General features: G+C 44.8%; 1 long non-coding RNA gene across 1 annotated transcript; it reads right to left on the bottom strand.

Annotated features, from left to right (window-relative positions):
- Positions 1-13,397: 13,397 nt before the first annotated feature.
- LOC141490853 (uncharacterized) lies at positions 13,398-16,978 on the bottom strand. The gene is made up of 4 exons (XR_012469373.1): positions 16,772-16,978; positions 15,987-16,228; positions 15,732-15,893; positions 13,398-14,953 (listed from the first exon to the last, which is right to left on the bottom strand). It is a non-coding gene; the product is annotated as an uncharacterized LOC141490853 (long non-coding RNA).
- Between the last annotated feature and the right edge of the window lie 2,147 nt (positions 16,979-19,125).

Below are 19,125 nucleotides of genomic sequence, written 5' to 3'. Positions count from 1 at the left end.
CCAGACAGGGCAATTCTTTCTTTGCCTCTGTAAGGGAACCGACTAGACTGCCTCCTCATAACCCACCTAGTAGTCATGGGAGTCCAGCTGGGCCCAGCCCATGGGCACTGAAAGGAGAGCTTATCATGGATGGGTAGGTTACTGCCCTACTAATAAAGCTGCCTGGCCAGTGAGCAGAGGCAGGTATGTGGTCACCAGAGGTGCCAGCCAGGTCACTTCTAGAGCTGTTATTTCCACAGCTCATAGACACAGTAGGCAACCATATGGCTTGGCTATCAGAGCTGGCAGGTGGATACTGCATCTTAGTGGAGACAAGGCATCGGCCAGTTTGGATCACTGCCAGAAACTAGACCTGAGCCAAGGCCACCATTTCGGTCCTGCCCCTAACCACCCCCACCCACCCCCCCAGTCCCCGATGTTCCATCTTGCTGCAGCAGTCCCTGCCCAGAGCCTGAGGCTTTCAGATGTCCTGCAGCTTAGCCAGGGCAAAGGGAACCATCGGCCATCTGTGTATTGTGTTCACTTCAATCAACTTTTAATTAAAATAACTGTAGGCTGGGGGCCAATGCCTCAGACAGTAGGGAGGCAGCAAAGGCTTTAATTCTTGGGTAACTGATCTTATCCCAAGGTAGAGACCACATCAAGTCAGTGTGGGTAGAAGAGGAGCACTGGGGAAGCCACCTCAAAGGTTGTCCTGAGGAACTTGCCACCTATACTCTCACTGGCCCAGCCACCCGGGAGAAGCTGCCCGGCTGGCAGCACTCCTGCAGGGTGCCACACGTTTCCTACTGCCAGTTAGCAGACATGTCTTAAGAACTCTTTCCAGTTCCAAGCACTAGGGTGCAGTCACCGAGAGGACAGGCCTTGACTACGAAGGACTCAGGATTCAAAATAAGTGTAAACAGATGCAAAGCAAATCCAAGTTGATGTTGAGGAAGGCACCACCATCTGGGAATCACAGTGAACAGAGCACTGGGCTTGGAGACAGGAAGACCTGAGTTCAAATGCAGCCTTAGATACTTAGTACTTGGGTCACCCTGAGCTATCTGCCTCAGTTTCTTTCTTTGTAAAATGGGGACAATAATCCAATATGGATGAATAGAATGAGCAGTGGAACTCAATGAGGCCAACAGAGAAACTCCAGGACTGACCTTGAGGAAGGGAGACCAGGTTTCTTCCGGGTAAAATGGTGGCAATGCCAGTGACCACCATGTGCTTGGAACCTGGACTTGGGCAGTGTGTCATCTAGGCTGGGGAGGCCTAGTTCCCTGAGCTGGCTGGCTCTTGCTGTCAGTGGGGAGCTGCCAGGACCCAAGGCTGCAATGTAGGAAGGGAAAGCAGTATCCATTGTTCTCAGAACTTGCCTGGAGGCAAAACACCCGCCCACAGATGGGCACAAACATCAAGGGAGCTGACACAATGGGGAGAACCTTTTGCCTGTGACCCCAGGGGGGGGTGAGAGGGGGAAGAGAGGCAGAGGTAAAAGCTCAAGAAAGATGACTTTGGGGTGAAGTCCCAGCATGGGAGGAGACAATTTCCCAAAGCTGCCCACCAAACCTAGCTTTGTGGGCTGGAATCCAATTCAACCAACTTTTGAGTACTTACTGTATCCCAAAGGCAAAAGTTAAAAGCAAGATGTGTCTTCAAAGAGTACATTTTACCAGAGGAAAACAAAATATAGAATTAACAAAGAGAAATGGGAGGGAGGGGAGAGGATTAAGAATTGCAAAAGTTTCATTCAGTGGACATTTATTAAGTATCTGCTTGTATGTCACTCTAAATTTTAAATACTTTGTCCAAAGTGATTAAAATGGCTTTTATTAATTCTTCCTTGCAAAGAAGGACCATCTCCCCTAATGAAATAAGGCCCCCAATTATGACAAACTGTCTTATGTATAGTTTGAAAGTCTTGTTTATCCCCTTTGTGCCAATCATTGGCCAGGGTTACAATCTAATTGATGCATTCACTCCCACATAGTTCCCCTGCCCTGGTCATTATACTAAGGAGCTCAGGGGAGTGAACAGGAGCATGAACCACCTTGAGCAGGAGCACTCATAAAGAACAGAGACCCTAGGTCAACTCAGAACCAGTTGAGGCAGGCCTGATCTAATCTCAGATCTGATCAGGTCGGGGTCATTTCCTCTGTCTTATACTCACATACCTGCCCATAGGCACCAACACGGGCAGACCCCAAACTTCATAAGGTAAGCTAGCAATCTTCCCTTACGTTCTTGTGGAAGCCAAACACCCACAAGCACACACACATTCCTTAAAAGACAGATTTAATTTTAGACTTAGATAACTATAATTTGAGTAAGGCACAGATGCTAGTAGAGGCATCAGAGAAAGCAACCCCAGCTACAGATTCTCCCCATTCCCCTAAATTTTCACTCCATTCATAGGCTGATTGATTAAAAGCTGGAACCCCTAAGGAGAGATCACTTCCTCTCCTACTCCAGAACTACATTGGTTTCTAGGCCCCCCCAGATCCAGGAAGACCCTGATGCCCTTTGCCCTGGGTCAGGGGCATTCTGATTCCCACTCTGAATTGATGGCCACCCTGTCTACCTCAGAGAAAGTGCCAGCCCCAGATGAGATGCCCACTCTGCAGGAGGGAGCCAGCCTTATTTGTCCAACAGTCATTTCAGATGAAGGATAGGATATGCTTGACTAGCTCAGCTTCAGGCAGATTCCCTCTGTAAACACACCCTGAGATGCCTTGACAGACCCCCAAGACCCTGATGGCCACAAGCCCATCATGCTGCACCATCCTCATGAAGGTGCTAGAAGGTGGAAGTTCTGGGCAATGAAAATGAGCTCCTGCACCGACAGACATAGGCACCATCTGCCCAGCAGCTTCTGCTCAGTTATCCCTGCCAATGTCGAAAAATTCAGAATTAGCTAATCTTGTCTGGCACAAAATCATGAGATTTTGTGATAATCCTAATATCAGATAATCTAAATGGATAATACAAAATACCAGATAATACAAAATACCAGACAATCCAAAATCCAAAATCTGTGACTCTGGGAAGAATTATCCCTTATTTCAGGTGGTTCTTCTTGTTTCCCTGTGGAAAGAAAACTCAGGGCAATGGGGCAGGGAGGTGAGGAGGCTTAGGAGTATCCAGGATCTGGAAGGCTGCCAGGCCAGGCCAGACGCTGCTGCCCACAGGCAATTGCCTGGCTAGAGTTTGAATCCAAGAGCTCAGGCTATGAACCAGAAACTGGAGAGAGGGGTCAGAGCTCACCCTCTGCCCTGGAGGAGTCTGCAGAGAAGGGAGGGCGGGTTGGGAAGGAGAAGAAGAGGGATCAAACCCCCAAGGACTGATGGGAAATTTGGTCAACATTGCTAGGAACTGGAGTCGGTGATGGTCCCCAAAGGAGGCTAGGCATTCCGCTCTGCCCCGGCCTTGACATCATTGCCCTCCTCCCCAGCTCCCCCTCCCCAAGGCTGGGCCAGCTCACTGGACCCCAGCCCAGGCCGAGCGAAGAGCGTGGGAAGAGGGAAAGTCTGCTAGGACTGCCTCTGCTGAGTTCAGCTCCCAGACAAATCCTCCCCCGGGACGGGGAACTGGGTCTGACTCTTGTGTCAAAGGAGCCTTCCAGTTGTGCTTGTTCCTCTATGCGATTTCTTGCATCGAGGCATGTGCTCGCAGGTCTCCAGTGGGACTGTTTCCATGTATACATAAACATCCATCTATTCAGTGTTTGTTATGTTGTAGGTACTGGGATACAGCAACACAGACAACAGCAAAACAAATAGGTTCTTCCCCCACCCACCCACCATGCCCATTAACTCACATTCTACCAAGGCAGTCGACCTACATGAGGTCTTTATAAGCAGGTACACAAGAGGTGCAAAATTAATACAAGTTATAAATACAAATTTTTTGGAGGAAGATACCTAGCAGCCTGGGAGTCAGGGAGTCAGGGTTCAAGTAGAAAGGGCAGGTGGGTGGCACAGTGGATAGAACACTGGCCTTAAAGTCAGGAGGACAGGAATTTGAATCCAGCCCCAGACAACTGACTCTAACTGGCTGTGTGACCTTGGGCAAGTCACTTAACCTGATTGCCTCACATCCAAGGTCATCTCCAGTTATCCTGACTCATATCTGGCTACCCAACCCAGATGGCTGTGGAGGAGAAAGTGAGGCTGGTGACCCAGCATGGCCCCCTCACTCAAATCCAGTTCATGGGTTTGTCATGGCATCACCTCCCTGATGTTGTGTCTTCTATGAAAATGAAGGCTCTTTGTGTGTATAAGTATGTATCTTAGATACATATTTATCATATAGACTGTGTCCATGACTTCGCATCTATATCTATATGGGTCTGGATATGTGACCGCTCCATGGACGCCTGTCTCCATTGTGATTGTGCCTTTGTCATCCTCCATGTCTTCTGCCCTTGGTGACTGAATTCCTTGAAAGGCCTTAAATGGTTATTTTTCTCTTCTCATTCTCTTCTTAAGCCCTTCCATCATTCCACCAACACTGCTCTCTCCAAGTTACTAATGATCTCTTAGTGGCCAAGTCTTTTCTCAATTCTCATTTTCCTCAATATCTCTGCAGCTTTTGGCACTGTTGGTCATACTTTCATCTTTCTAGGCTGTCTCCTGTTTTTCCTCTTATCCACCTGACTACTCCTTCCCTGTCTCCTTTTCTGGATCTTCCTCCTGGTCACATCCTCTAACCACAGGATTCCATCCCAGGTTTTCTCTTCTCTTTTCCCTCTATATTTTATTCACTTGGTGATTTCATGGATTTAATTACCTTTTCAATGCTGATAACTCTTAAATCTACCTATTCTGTCCTATGTTGCTAATTAATTTATAGAATAATTAATTGTAATGGAGCAGGGGAAGGGAAGGAGAGCCCTTGGGCTGTTTGCTCCATCCTCAGCCTATTTCTGAGGACTTCCTGGCCTGGACCAGCTACACTACTTGAAGGCCAGGCGGACATACAAGCCCAGATACTGAAATAGCCTCACCATGTTCACACAGTCCCTGGAAACTCCAGGTTGGGATACAGACTGTGGCCTGGGAGGTCCAAAACAGTCCCCATGTCAGGGGTGAAAGACTAGTCAGAGAGGTAGGGAGAGACTAACCTGGGAGGGTCAGACAGATGCTAAACCGGGTCTGTTGTGATTTGATTTAAAACTCATGTAAAAAAAAAACCCAAAAACAATAATTAATTGTGACTAAGGAAATGGAACCACAAAGGGGTTCTTCAGATCCAGTGAGGGGGACAGTAAAACTTGGTTCCTGAATATTCATCAGGAAAGGCCACAATGGCAATAAGTGAGGATTAATGCTATAAACAAGAGGGCAAGCAGAGCAGGAGATACAGAGGCAAACGGTGGGGGACAGTAATGGGGTGGCAGAGGGAGGCAGTTAGCTTGGACAAGACGATGGGGAAGGAGCTGCATAAAGAGTCACATAGTCTCAGATTGGAGTTGGGAACCTTCTGGTAGCATGAACAGGAAGCAGATGGCAGTTACTGGAAATGTGGTCACATTTTTGTAGGGTTTTGGGTAGGGACAAGCTAACTCTTCTGCCACCTTAGGACTAGTTCATTAATATCATTACTCATTAATATCCTTGATATCAACTATATTATCAGCAACACCTTAATATTAATTCATTAGCATAATGAATTTTCTTGATCCTATTAAGGATATCTGAGGTTTACAACTATGGGTGATTAGCAGGACAATGGGGCCCTTACAGTAAGGCCTATGGTTTAGGATGTGACTGTAGTTAGCTTGTGAAGGTTTCTAGTGGTTTCTGTACTCTCTTAATTTATAGGACAATCTGTAAGGGACTTCTAGGTTCCCTTCACACAGCTTCCTTCCTGCTATTGTTACCTTATACGGACTATTTATAAATTTACTTAATATACTAACCATTGCTGTTTGTTCTTCATTCTTGGAGAAGACCATGACAGCAGTGTGAGAGGACAAGCAAGTGAACTGGATATGCGTGAGGTGGGCCTGTGCTAAGTTACCAGCCTTACTATTTCCTCCAAAGCCATCTGGGTTCAGTGGCTGGTTATGAATAAGGAAGACAGGAAAAAGCCCTGGATGCTACTAACTAGATGAGGAAAGGTTACCCAGCGGGACCAGAACAAGACACAACTGTAACTTCTGTCCCAAACTTTCTGCTCCCCTCCAATCCTCCATCTCCTGCATCTTTTAGACATCTTGAACTCTCTATCTCATAGACATGGATCCTCTCATTTTGCCTCCTAAATCTTCCTCTACTTCTACCTTTCCTGTTAGGGTGGAAGACACCATCTTCCTCCCAGTCCCTCAGGCTCTCAAGTCTCTCCCCACTCCAATCCATACTCCATTCAGCCACCAAAGTAATTTTCCTAAAACACAAGTCCAACCATGTCACTTCCACCTACTCAATGCATACCAGTGGCTCCCTTGCACCTTCAGGATCATATACAAAACCTATTTGGCATTCAAAGACCTTCATAATGTAACCCAGCCCTCTACCTCAACTTTCCAAGATTCTTATACTTTATATCCCCCATATATCCTGCCATCCAGTGCCACTGGCCTCCTATTCCTTGAACAAGAATCCAGTTCTCATCATTGTCTCTGTCTCCCACACTTGGAATGCTCTCCCTCCTCACCTCTACTTACCACCTTCCCTGCCTTCCTGCAAGTCCCAACTAAAATTCCATCTTGTCCAGGAAACCTTTCCCAATCTCCAATTGTAGAGCCCCCCTTCTCTTGTTTATTCCCTATTTATTATAATGCAAATTATTTGTACACATTTGTTTGCTTGTTGTCTGCTCTATTAGATTGTAAGTTCCTTGAGGACAGAAACTGTCCTATCACATAGTAGTAGCTTAATAAATATTTATTGACTGAAAAACTGTGTGCTTCTATTTCATATTGAAAACCTCTGAGTGTGACTGTTTCTGTTTGTATATGGGGGGATGTGGGTGTATGTTTTTTGTATGTCCATATTGTGTAGATTTCTACTACGTGACTATACATGGATGTTTACATATCTAATTACCTCTGTGTTTATATGTGTTTGTATATAGAGGTCTACAAACCAACAAAAATCATTGAATTTGGAATCAAAAGATCTGAGTTCAAATATGTCATTTCTCCATTTCTGTGTGACCTTCAACAAATCCCAGTTCTACCATTGACTGGCTGTATAATGCTGACCAAATCCATTTATGTCTCTAGTCCTCAATTTCCTCAAAATAAATGGGTTAAACTAGATGGTTTCTAAGGTCTGTTCTGATTTTAAGGCCTCTGTATAGCTTCACATGTTGTGTGGTACATGTGTGTGGTTGTGTGTGTCTGTGAGTAGGGGTGGAGGCAGGGTGGACAAGGTAGAACTGAAGCCAGAGCCAAGAAGCCCAGAGTGGACAGCTGAGCTTCACTTGCTGGTGGAATGCCCACCACCCACTATCCTGGGTCTGTTCTCTCTGGCCCAACTCCTCCACTATCCCCCTCCTCCACCTGTACAGTCAGGGCTTCCTTCTTGTCTGCTCATCTGCTTCCTTGTCTGTCCGATTTCCCTGGGGAGAGATCATAGTCATTCTTTTTTATTCCTCCTCAGGTCCTTTTCCCTTGCTTTCCTCCCCAGTGCACATCTTTTTAAAATCTATGTTGGAAAGTAAAATGTTCATCGATCAGGAAGTAGCTAAACCAACTGTGGTCCATGAATATAATGGAGTATTACTGAGCCATAAAAAATGATGAATAGGAACAACTCAGAGGCAGACAGCTAGCTGTGGTGGCTAAAGAACTGGCTGTGGGACCAGAAGGACCTGCTTCAGACCCGGGGGACTGATCAAATCCCTTAACTTCTCAGTACTCCAGGAGATGCTCTAAGACTTCTGCATTGTAGGTTGCCAGAGGGAATTCTCTGTAATACTTCCTTCTCCTGCTAGGGTCTTATTTCTCAACTGGTTCAAGCCTAGACTACCTACCTACCTGCCAGTCTTAGGCTGCTGCCTTGCTTTCTGATATATGCTCAAAGGGCCTGTTCTTTCAGCCAGTCACTAAGGATTCCTGTGGGTCAATGCCTTTATCCAATGATTAAAACCCATTAATCCTCTCCAGTTGTTTAAGAACTCTTACTACTTGTGAGCTTCTAGGAGAGCTTCTTAACACCTCCTTTTTGGCCTTCAAACATGGTTGGAGAGTTAAATCTCCTTTACAGTGGGAACTGCAAATAAAGAGGATTGAGTTGGGGAGCTGAGGGGACATAGAGGTTTGCGGGGAGTGGAAAGGGAAAAGACTCAGCAGGCAAGACATCTGACTTGTTCCCACTCTGCTACTTGTGTTGTGGTCTTAGTCTAAATGACTTCCCTTCTCTGGCCCTCAGTTTCCCTATCTGTAAAACGAGAAGTTAATCTCTAAGGTCCTTTCTACCTCTAACTAGCAGCTTGATGGCTACCTCTTTTGGAAGGAAGCCGCAACTGAGGGGTAGCGGTATGTGGGAGGTTAGTGCTAGGAAGCCTCTCTCAGGTCAGAGATTCCACGATAGTGAAGTGGATGATTCTGACGTCGAAGAAATGGGTATAGACAAACAATTTTCCTGGTTAAACAGAGAGAAAGGGACTTTGTTGAGAAGGGGGACTGTGGGTATGAAATATTATCTCTACTTTCAGATAAGATAAGTTTAAATGTTGAGGGGAGGGAGAGGGAGAAAGGAGAGAGTGTGTCAAAGAAGAGAAACAGAGAAAGGAAAGGGAGGTGTAGAGAACAGAGAAGAGAAAGAGAAACAAAAGCAGAGAGTATAAAGGAAAGAGATGAGAAAGGGAGAGGCAGACGGGTAAGAGGGGGAGACAGAAGCAGAGAGGGGAGATGAGAAAAAGAAGCAGTTGGAGAGATGTAGAAAAGGGGAAGAGGGAGAGAAAAAAAGAGAAAAGAGGAAAAGGAAAGGGAGGAAGGGGGGAAAGAGAGAGAGAGACAGAGAGACACAGAGACATAGAGAAACAGAGATTCAGAGAGCGATAGAGAAATTCATCCTAGATCAAGCTAAGAGAGCTGGGTGGGGAGCAAGCAACAGCCCTGCCTTGGAAACCTAGGCCTGGGTCAGGCCCTGGGCAAGTAGGCGAAGGCTGGGTGTGCGTGTGGAGGGAGGCTCCTGGGTCCCTGGTGGAATCCTCCATCTCTTTCCCTTGCTTGTTGGAAGGGCCCCTCCCTCCCCTCCCTTCCTCTCTCTCTCCCTCCTTCTCCTCTACTTCCCACCCTTCTGCTGACCCTTGCCTCCCTCGGGGATGCCCATTTGGGGGCCGGGGCAAAGATGAAATGAAATGTGCAGTACACCGCCAGGTGTCGCTGGTGCTCCGCCAACCCCTGCTCCTCCTTCCTCCCTCCCTACTCCCTTCCCCAGGTCACCCCATGCATTCCCTGCCCCTTGGGTAGGGGGCTGGGAAAGCGAAAAGAGACATCCCTACGCATCCCTGCCCTGAGCATCCTTCTACGCAGAGGGAGAACAAAGACTGTCCTTTGGATCCTATGTGGCTAGAGCATAAGATCTGGGTTCACATCCTGCCTGCTACTTGGTACTAATCTGACTGGGCAGGTCTAGCCTTCTTAGGCTCTGGCCTTACTGTTCCATCCCACACGGGCACCTGCAGGTCGGTGGCTGAATCTCCTCTTTGGGAAGAATAAAAGGAGCGAGTTAATGACTTGGACGGATTCGATCTGAACTCCAGCAGAAAGATGAATAGACTGAGATTCATCTTCTTCATTATTCTTACAGATAGCACTTACAGAGCCAGTTACCGCACAGCTTCACAACTATTATTAATTATCATCATCACAAAAACTGACGTGTAGGTAACTTTTAAAGTTTGCTCAGTATTTGACACAAATCATCTCTTTTGATCTTTACTCCGAGAACTAACTCTGAGGGATTGATGTTATTCTTCTCTCATTTTACATATGCAGAAACTGAGGTCAAGAGGTTGTGACATGCCCAAGGTCACATAGTTACTATCCAAAGCTGCATTCCAAACCAGATCCTCCCAACTTAAAACAAGATAGGCACCCAAAATATGACACAAGAATATATACAAAAACAATAAGGAGAGGAGGAGGAGGAAGAGGAGAGGAGGAGAAGGAGAACCAAAAGGAGGAGGAGGAGGAGGAGGAGGAGGAGGAGGAGGAAGGAAAGAAATTCTCACAAAGAAACCCTACCCCCACCCCTACCCCTCAAAGTCAGCAGAGATTGAACAAATGAGTAAACAAGAAAATCTCATAACATAATGAAGAAATACTATAGAAAAGTATGACCCATGTTTCAAAACTGCTTGTGTTACATCCCCTGCAATTTCCTGAATCTCTCAAGAGTTGAGAGAAGTAAAAATGCAGAGCCTGGGAGTGAATTGCATGAGTCTTTTATCATAAACGCATTAGGGAAAGGTCATATAATGCTGTACTGTTACAAATCATTTAAAACAAAGAGGAGACTTTTTTATAGCAAGCATGCCAGGCATACCAGAGAGACACAGCATGGACAACGAGCCTATTTCGTGGGGTAGGTTATGTGGGGGGGGGGGGCTCTCTTTTTTTCTGGGCATTCAAGGATTAGATATGGAGGCTTTTGAACCTCTGGTAAGCCTCGAGGATGGCAAGGACCCCCAGAGAAGCTCAGCACGAGAACAGAGATGTCTCAAGAGCAATGTACCAGGCAGCAAATGCAGCAGGAGATAGCAGGCAGCCCCCATGAGAAGGCTGATACAGCTCCTGACCTTGGTGCCTGCCTATTTAAAACTCCAAGAGACAGAGAATTTGTTGATATGAAGATCCCTGACCTTGGAGTCATAGGACCTGGGGTCAAATCCTGGTTTTATTATTATTATTATTATTATTATTATTATTATTATTATTATTATTATTATTTATCTGTGACTTTGGACAAGTTATTTAAACTCTCAGAGCCTCAGTTTCCTTCTCTGTAAAATGGAGGGGATTCAATGACTTCTAAAGTCCCTTTTTCTTCCTCTTATGATTTCTTCCCTTTCTTTCAAAGACTGAAAATTCATCATTGGAAAGTTTCCATAAAAAAAAAAATCATTCAGGTGCACCGAAGACTCAGAGGGGAGATGTTGAGATTTCGGACCTTTACTGGAATGGTGATGGCCAGCTGCTCAAGTGCTTTGGTGTTGTATCTTTCAATTCTGCCTCTGTTCAGTAAATGCTCTATAATCTGTAATAAGAATATGTGTTCCTTTGGGTCACATGAAGTTGATCAAAAGATAAGGTTATTAATAGGATGGGGGATGGAGACATGATAAAGCTATGAAATATAGTATGCTAATTTCTCTGTATACTTTAGCCTCCCCTAAACGAGACAAGATAGAAGCTGGGCAGGCATCAGGAGATTGGAGATGGGGTGGCAAGTCCCTCAGCCCCCTGAGACGAGCTTCTTGCACAGAGACCCAGGCAAGCCAGTCCACATTCATGCATTTTTCAAATGGGGGGGAACGGAGGGGGAGGTGCAGCTCAGAGCACCATCTGGTGATATACAATAAATGCTAAGTGCAAAGGAGCCAGATAAAAAAATATGCCCTGATTTCAAGGAGTTTCCATTCTAACAGGGGAGGAAATTGTACATAAATAAGGCTACATCTAGAACAGCTACAAGGTAGCCTTGGAGGGGAAGACCTTGACTCTGTTCTTTTCTTCCCACAGAAGGGGTTTGATGTGAAAGGCAAAGGAAGCCAGAAATCTTAAGAGACTGATAGAGAGGAAGGAAGGGAGAATGTCTCAGGCTTGGGGGCAGTGAGTGTAAAGGCATTGGGAAGAGCAGCCAATAGGACTTGACAGGAGAATGTATGGAAGGGAAGGGGAAGGAAGGGAACTCGTGGGTGCCAGAGCTTTCTGACTATTCTCCCCCTAGAAGGAAGGTGCTATGGTTATCCCTGTAGAGTAGAGTGAGAAGAAAGAAAGGAGCTGGTTGTAAATCCAATCAGTTGTCAATATTTATCAATTTCCCCTTCCCAACGTCTCTCCACTGCGCCCCCTTCTGGCCATGATGCTGTCATGGCTCTGGTGCAGGTCTTCATCCCCTCATTCCTGGGCTATTGAATAGCTACTGGTGGCTCACTGTGCCTCAGACTCTCCACCAAAACGATTTTCCTAAAGCACAGGTCCGACATGTCATTCCCCACCCCATTTCAATAATAATAACAACAGTAATACCGGGATAACCGACACTTACATCGTGCCCGCTCTGTTTGCTAGGCATTGCGATTAAGCACTTTACAAATAGCATCACCAATCCTCACAACAACCCTGTGGTGCTAGTTAGTATCTCCATTGGACATTGAAGGAAACTGAGTCCAACAGACATTAAGTGACTTTCCAAGGTCACACAGAACATTTCTGAGGCTACATTTGAACTCGGGTCTTTCTGATTCTGGGCCTATCACTCTAACCACTATACCACCTAGCTAACTCGACAATAATAATAGCTAATACTTCTATAGCTCCAACTGTGTGCATTCATTCACTTCAGAATCAAAAGCAAAATCTTCTTTTTTGACTTTTCACACATAATCTGACCTTTTACCACCTCTCCAGACCTCTTACACTTTCAAACTAAAGAGTCAGGAAGACCAGAGTTCAAATCCAGTCCCAAACACCTTTAATAGCTGTGTAACCTTGGACAAGTCACTTAACCCTATTTGCCTCACTTCCTCACCTGGAAAATGATCTGGAGAAGGAAATGACAAACCATTTCAGTATCTTTACCAAGAAAACCTCAAAGAGTTGGACACTGAAAAATGACAACAACAAATGGAAATTGCCAAGACCTGGCAACCTTTGGATATATGAGGTGAGAGAAAGTAGTCAAGGCTTTCACTGAGGTTGAGAATCATGGCAATTGGAAGGTTGATGGAGCCTTCTGCAGTAATAGGGGAATTTGGAAGAAGGAAATGAGGGGGGGGAGTGGATAGTTAATGAATTCTGTTTTTTGAACATGTTGAGTTCTATTTGCCTGTGGGAAATGCAGTTCAAAATGTCTAATAAATAGCTTTTACTTAGAGATTATTGTTAGTGGTGGTCCTTCCTTCTCAAAGAGGACCGTGTCTTCAGGGAAGAGATGCCATGACAAGCAAACGAACTGGATTTCACTTTCACAATTTCACTTTCTCTTCTGGAACCATCTGGGGATCAGTGTCAAGATAGGAATCAGAACAACTGGAGATGACCCTGTCAGGGACAGAGCATAAAGACACAATGCATCAGGAAATATTAGAACCAAGCCAACTGACAACACAATCTGAAAACCATTTACAATCTCTACAAACTTTAACTCCTATTTTGTACCTGTCTTTGACCCTATACCTTTTTTCAGCCTCTATCTCTCCCCCATCTCTATCTCTTTCCCTATTTTTGTCCCTTTTTCTTTCTGTCCATCTATGTTTCTCTCCGTATCACTTCCTTCCACTGCCCCTTCCATGTCTCTTTGTTTCTAGCCTACGTCTGTCCCCATTCCTGTCTCGATTTCTGTCCTTGCCCCTATTTCTCCCTACTATCCCAATCACAGTCCTTGCTTTTCTTAAGCAGGAGATCTTTAGGTATTAGTGGTCCATATCAGAAAATGTAGATGGCTCAGGCCCAGATTATTCTCACTGCCAAGAATACATCTTCCAGTGCAGGTTCTGCCCACTTTAAAATGTCCTCCCTCACTTCACTAGAAATTCACTTAAATGACTGTCCTTTGATTGTACAAAGATCTCTAGGGCCATGGGCTTGTGGTGCAGAGATCCCTGGTGTCATGGGTTTGTTGTGTAGAAATCCCTGGCACCATGAGCTTGTTGTGTAGGACCTAATGAACCTTTGGGTCATATTGGGGTGGGGAAGTGAGGACATTTACCTTGTCCCACACTTTGGAACTCTGTGTAGTTCTCAGAAAAGCAGGATTAACAAGTACAAGGGAGGGACCAATCCCATGTTTTCTGTCCTGTTCAACCCCCATCTGGAATGCTGTGACCAAGTGTAGGGGCCGTGTTTTAAATTGAAGCTGAACACATCCAGAGGACAGGGATCAAGTTGGCAAGAGTCCCAGAGACTGAGTTATATAGGATCTGTTGAGGAAATTGGGGATATTTGACCTGAGGAAGATTCAGAGATGACATGGTCGCCCTTCATGGGAAAGAAACATTAGTCTTATGTTCTACCCCAGGGTAGAATGAGGAAAGACAGGTGGAAGGTAGAGGGAGACACATTTCAACTTGAAAAAAAAAGAATTTCCAAATTCATCAAAGCTACCCCGAAATGGAATGGCTTGCTTTTGTAGATAATGAGTACCCTGTCAATGGAAGTATCCAAGCAGAGACTTGGATATTCCAGTAGGAGTTGAACTAGGCATCCTCTGAAGACCCTTCCAGGTTCTGAGATTTCACAGTATTAAATTGCCAAATATTATCAAGGGGCACATTGTGTTCCTCGGTAGTGACAGTGTTGCTCATTCACACCACTGAGCAAGCGTGTCTCCCCAGAGAGGGGCGGGCACCCAGAGGACTGCCTAATGAAGGCCCACCCTCCTTCCTGTGACTTGGGTCCCCTGCCTTCCGTAGGCCAGGGAGGACCTTGGCTCCTGCCCGCTCCGGGAGTTTTCCAGGCTCAGGACGTCCCCGAAAACAGGAAGTCAGACAATGGCTGCCCCTTATCGGTCCCACATTCCTTTCAGGTGATGCCCAAAGGGGAGGGGCAAGTACATGTCCCTGCCTGGATCCCCTGACCATGACCAAGGCATGAGGGTGGGGCCTCCTTGGCTGCATCCTACAGGGACCCCAGCAGTCACACAAACCATCCTTTTAACCTTCTAAGGCAAGGACCTCCCTTGCTTCCCGAGTTGGAAAAACCCCACTCCTTCCCCACCCCCTTCAGGGGTGTCTTCCTGTTGTCTCTCATTGATTCCTCCTGCAGTCTCTTCCTTCTTTGACTCGCCTGGAACAGGAACAGAGAAGCTAGATTTATAGAATATCACAGCTAAAGGTGACCTTGGAGGGGACAACAGAACTCCTCACCTATAGAAACAGTGTGTTTAGGTTTGCAAAATACTTTACAGATAAAATCTCATTTGATCCTAACATAACCTTAAGACTTGTTTTTTTGCCTATTTTAATCATGTTTGTCCTTCATTTTCAAAGAAGACCATGACATCAGGGAGGTGATGCCATGACAAGCACATGAATTGGATTTGAATGAGGTTCTGTGGCTAAGTCACCCACTTTCTTCTCCAGAGCCATCTGAGTCTAGTGGCCAGATTTGAATCAGGATGACTAAAGATGACCTTGGAAGAGAGACAATCCAGGGTTAAGTGACTTGTCCAAGGTCACACAGCTAGTGAGAATCAAGTGTCTGAGGCTGGATTCAAACTCCCATCCTCCTGACTCCAAGGTCATTGCTCTATCCACTGTGCCACCCAGCTGCCCTCTTATACCTATCTTAGAGATGAAGAAACTAAGGATCAGAGAGGGTATATGACTTTCCCAGTGTCATACAGCCAGTAAGTCAACCCCAATTTTGCCCAACTCTAGTCTCAGTACTCTCTCCACTTACACCAATATTAGAACTAATTTATTTTTTTTAAGGGAGAACCTTAAAAAAAAAGAATGTTAAATTCTAGAACAAGAGGGCAAGAAGGGACCTTAGAATCCATCTAATTCAATACTCTCATTGTATGGATGAGGAAACTGAAGTAAATAGAAAGTAAGTGACTTACCCAAGACTATGTTTGAGTCTCAAAGAGATCCTCTCTCAACCAGGCAAATAGAGCAATGGGCCTGAAGTCAGGAAGAACCAAGTTCAAATGTGACCTCGGATGGTTAGTGATTATGTGACCCTAAGCAAGTCACTCAACCCTTGCTTGCTCCTGTTTCCTCAACTGTAAAAAAGGGGAAAATAGAAACAGCTATCATTCAGGGTTGTTGTGAATGAGATAATATTTGTATTGCCTTAACACTGACAAGCTCCTCACCCAGAGCCTGCATTGACTGATACTTCACATATGGCAAGTCATAGAAGTCTTCAAGGTCTTGGCTGGACATGAGGGAGGGATGGGAAGCCTGGGAAAGTTGGCGATTGCTCCCACTGCCAGGAGGACAGGGAGACATCTCTCAGCTCATCAGACCTGGGAGGCTAATCTGTGGGGACAGCAGCTCAGACCTCACTCTCCTCTTCATCCCTCATCCCCAGCATTTGTGTCAGCTCAGCAGATTCCTTGTGGAATGCAAGAGGGGGACAAAAGTGAGGATCCAACCCATTTCACCTCCCTTTGGAGCTCTGAGTCTAGGCCCTTCCTAACCCAGGTTCCCAGACTTTTGTCTCAGTCATTTCAACTAGAGGTAGTAGAAAGAACTCTGGGCTAGGAGTCAGGACAGACTTGGCTCAGTCGCTGACTTCAGTGGATCTTAGCAAATCACTTCTCCTTCCTAGGTCTCAGTTTCTCCATCTGTAAAATGGGTACATCAGATTAGAGCAAGGGTTCTTAACCTTGAGTAATGATTTTCCAAAAAATTTGATTACTGTATTTTAGTATAATTAGCTTCCTTTGTATTTTATCCTATGCATTTAAAAACATGATTCAGAGCAAGGGAATCATAGATTTTGTCAGGCTGACTATCAAAGGAGCTGTGATCTCTCTGAGGTAACAAAAGGATTCTAGAACATCACTGGCCTGGCAACAGACAGGAAGGGAACCCAAGCAAGCCAAGTGAGAGGCAGGGAAGTAAAGTAGATAGACTTGGGGTCAGAAAGACTTACATTCACAAAAACTCAGAAGGTCAGGGCTTGGAAAGAACTTATGTTATGGTTCTGATGCTTGCAAGTTTTGACCTGGACAGGTTATGGGCTGAAAGGAGCCAGACGCACCATCCAGGCCCAGGGACCTCAAAGGCCATCTAGCCTAAATGCTTATTTTATAGAGGGGATGCAGTGATCCGTGGGCCAACCAGTAGCTAGCCCTGCCCCCTCTCCCCATAATGATAACTAGTGAATGCTTATGAGTTTTAGGTTTACAAAGTGCTTTGCAAATATTACCTCACTTTGTCCTCACAATAACCCTGGGAGGGATTGTTTTTATTATCCCTATTTTATCATTGAAGTAACTGAGACAGACAGCAGTTTAGTGACTCATCAGTCACTAAATAAGTGTGTGAGGCTTAGTTAGAACTCAGGACTTCTCAGGTCCAGTAATCTATGTATTAGCAATCATGGAAGGACCGACGCAAAGAAATATTATGCTTCCTTTACATCAAAATCTGAAAGAAATCGAAACCAATGAACCACTCCCAACTTCACACCCTTTCTGGGCTGAGAAATGATCATTCAGGTGGTGAGCCACTCAAGGGCTTTTATAGGGAAAGCAACTACTCAGCCTGAATAATACTTCACGTACCATAGTAATTTACTACAGCCAGTCAACACTATCCTGTACCTCTCCATGACTCTTTGGGTGATACTCATTGTGAATTATATAAAACAAGAAAAGAAGGAAGAGGAAAAATAGGTTCAAAAGTTGTTTGTGATTTTCTCAGTTAACTTTTATTTCTTTGTTATCCTTAAGGTCAGAGATATCTCACATTTTTGGTATCTCACTTTTATAGGAATCCTTTCCTGATTCCTTTTTTCTTTTCTTTTTGGTTTTGGTTTTTGGTTTTTACAAGGCAATGGTGTTAAGTGACTTGCCCAAATTCACAGTTAGTAAGTATCAGGTGTCTGAGTTTAAATTTGAACTCAGGTTCTCCTGACTCCAGGGTCAGTACTCTATCCACTGCACCACCTAGCTGCCCCCATGATTCCTCTTAATATTAGTGCCTTCCGGAGCAGAACCAAGAGAACATTATACACATTAGCAAAAACAATATGAGCTGATCAACCTTGATGGATGCGGCTCCTCTCAGCAGGAGACCAGCTATGGACAATATTATTCTCATCCAGAGGAAGAAAAACAAAATTAAACTAAACAAAAACTCTTCAGAATCTGAATGAACTACATTCACTTTTTAAAAATTTCTCTGATGTATTTCTTTCCTATCTCATGGTTTTCTTTCTTTTCCCTTAATCCTAATTTCTCATAGCAAAAATGACTAATCTGCAAACATGTTAAACACAAATGTGTATATACAAATATTGCCACTGAGGAGAGGAGAGGGGAGAGGGAAGGGAGGGTGGAAGGAAATTATGTATCTTAAAAATATGTATATGCATGGATGAATGTTGAAAAACTTTCATAACATGTATCTGGAAAAATAAAATTATTGATTGAAAAAATATCAGTGCCTTCCCACTGTTAATTATGTCTTATCTACTCTGTGCATGACTTGTTTGCATGTAGCTTAGATTGTAAACTCCTTTGGGTAGGGATTCTCTTTTATCTTTTTTTTTTGTATCCCTAGTGTTAGCCGTGTTTATTGATATCAGATGCTTTGTGAATCTACACCTCAATTCAGGTGCCATGTTCCCCTTAGTGCTTGTTAATACCATTTTACCAATTCGATATTGTGTTCAAAACCAACTGTGGTGATTCCATTCTCCTTGATGTTGGAAAAAAAAAAACTTGATTTAAAATATTGCAGATCTTTTCCACTGTCACTTGTTGTCTTCCCTGTTTGACTTCATCCTCAATTACCTTCAGGATGACTTAGAATATTTGGGTTTACATAGACCCATCAAAATCTTTAAACTGGCTTTAGCCTCTCTTGTCTCAGACTTTTGTGATTATACTCTTATCTTTCATCACTACTGTACCTCCCTTATCAGCTGACCGGCCTACTCTCTTCTGCAGCGCTTCCAAACCTTTTTGGAATCTCTTTGAAATCTCCCATCCCTCCTCCTCCCACCACTGTCTCAGTTGAGAATCTTGCTTCATTTTTTACAGAAAATATTGAGGCCATTCACTATGAACTTCCTCTTTTTTCTCTCTTCCTCTTCTGTCCACTCAGATTCTTTTTGCCACTCTCTCCTCTTTCACCCTTGTCTCACAGGATGAAGTCACCGGACTCCTTACCAAGGTTAAGCCCTCTGCTTGTTCAGGCAGTCCCATTCTGTCCTGTCTTCTCCAACCCATTGTCCCTTCTGTCATCCCCACTCTTTCCCCTATTTCCAATCTCTCCTGG

Source organism: Macrotis lagotis, chromosome 1, assembly GCF_037893015.1.
Source record: "Macrotis lagotis isolate mMagLag1 chromosome 1, bilby.v1.9.chrom.fasta, whole genome shotgun sequence".
NCBI classification, from domain to species: Eukaryota; Metazoa; Chordata; class Mammalia; order Peramelemorphia; family Peramelidae; genus Macrotis; species Macrotis lagotis.
Note: the sequence above shows the minus strand (reverse complement) of the source record. Positions and strands in the feature narration are given on the sequence as shown.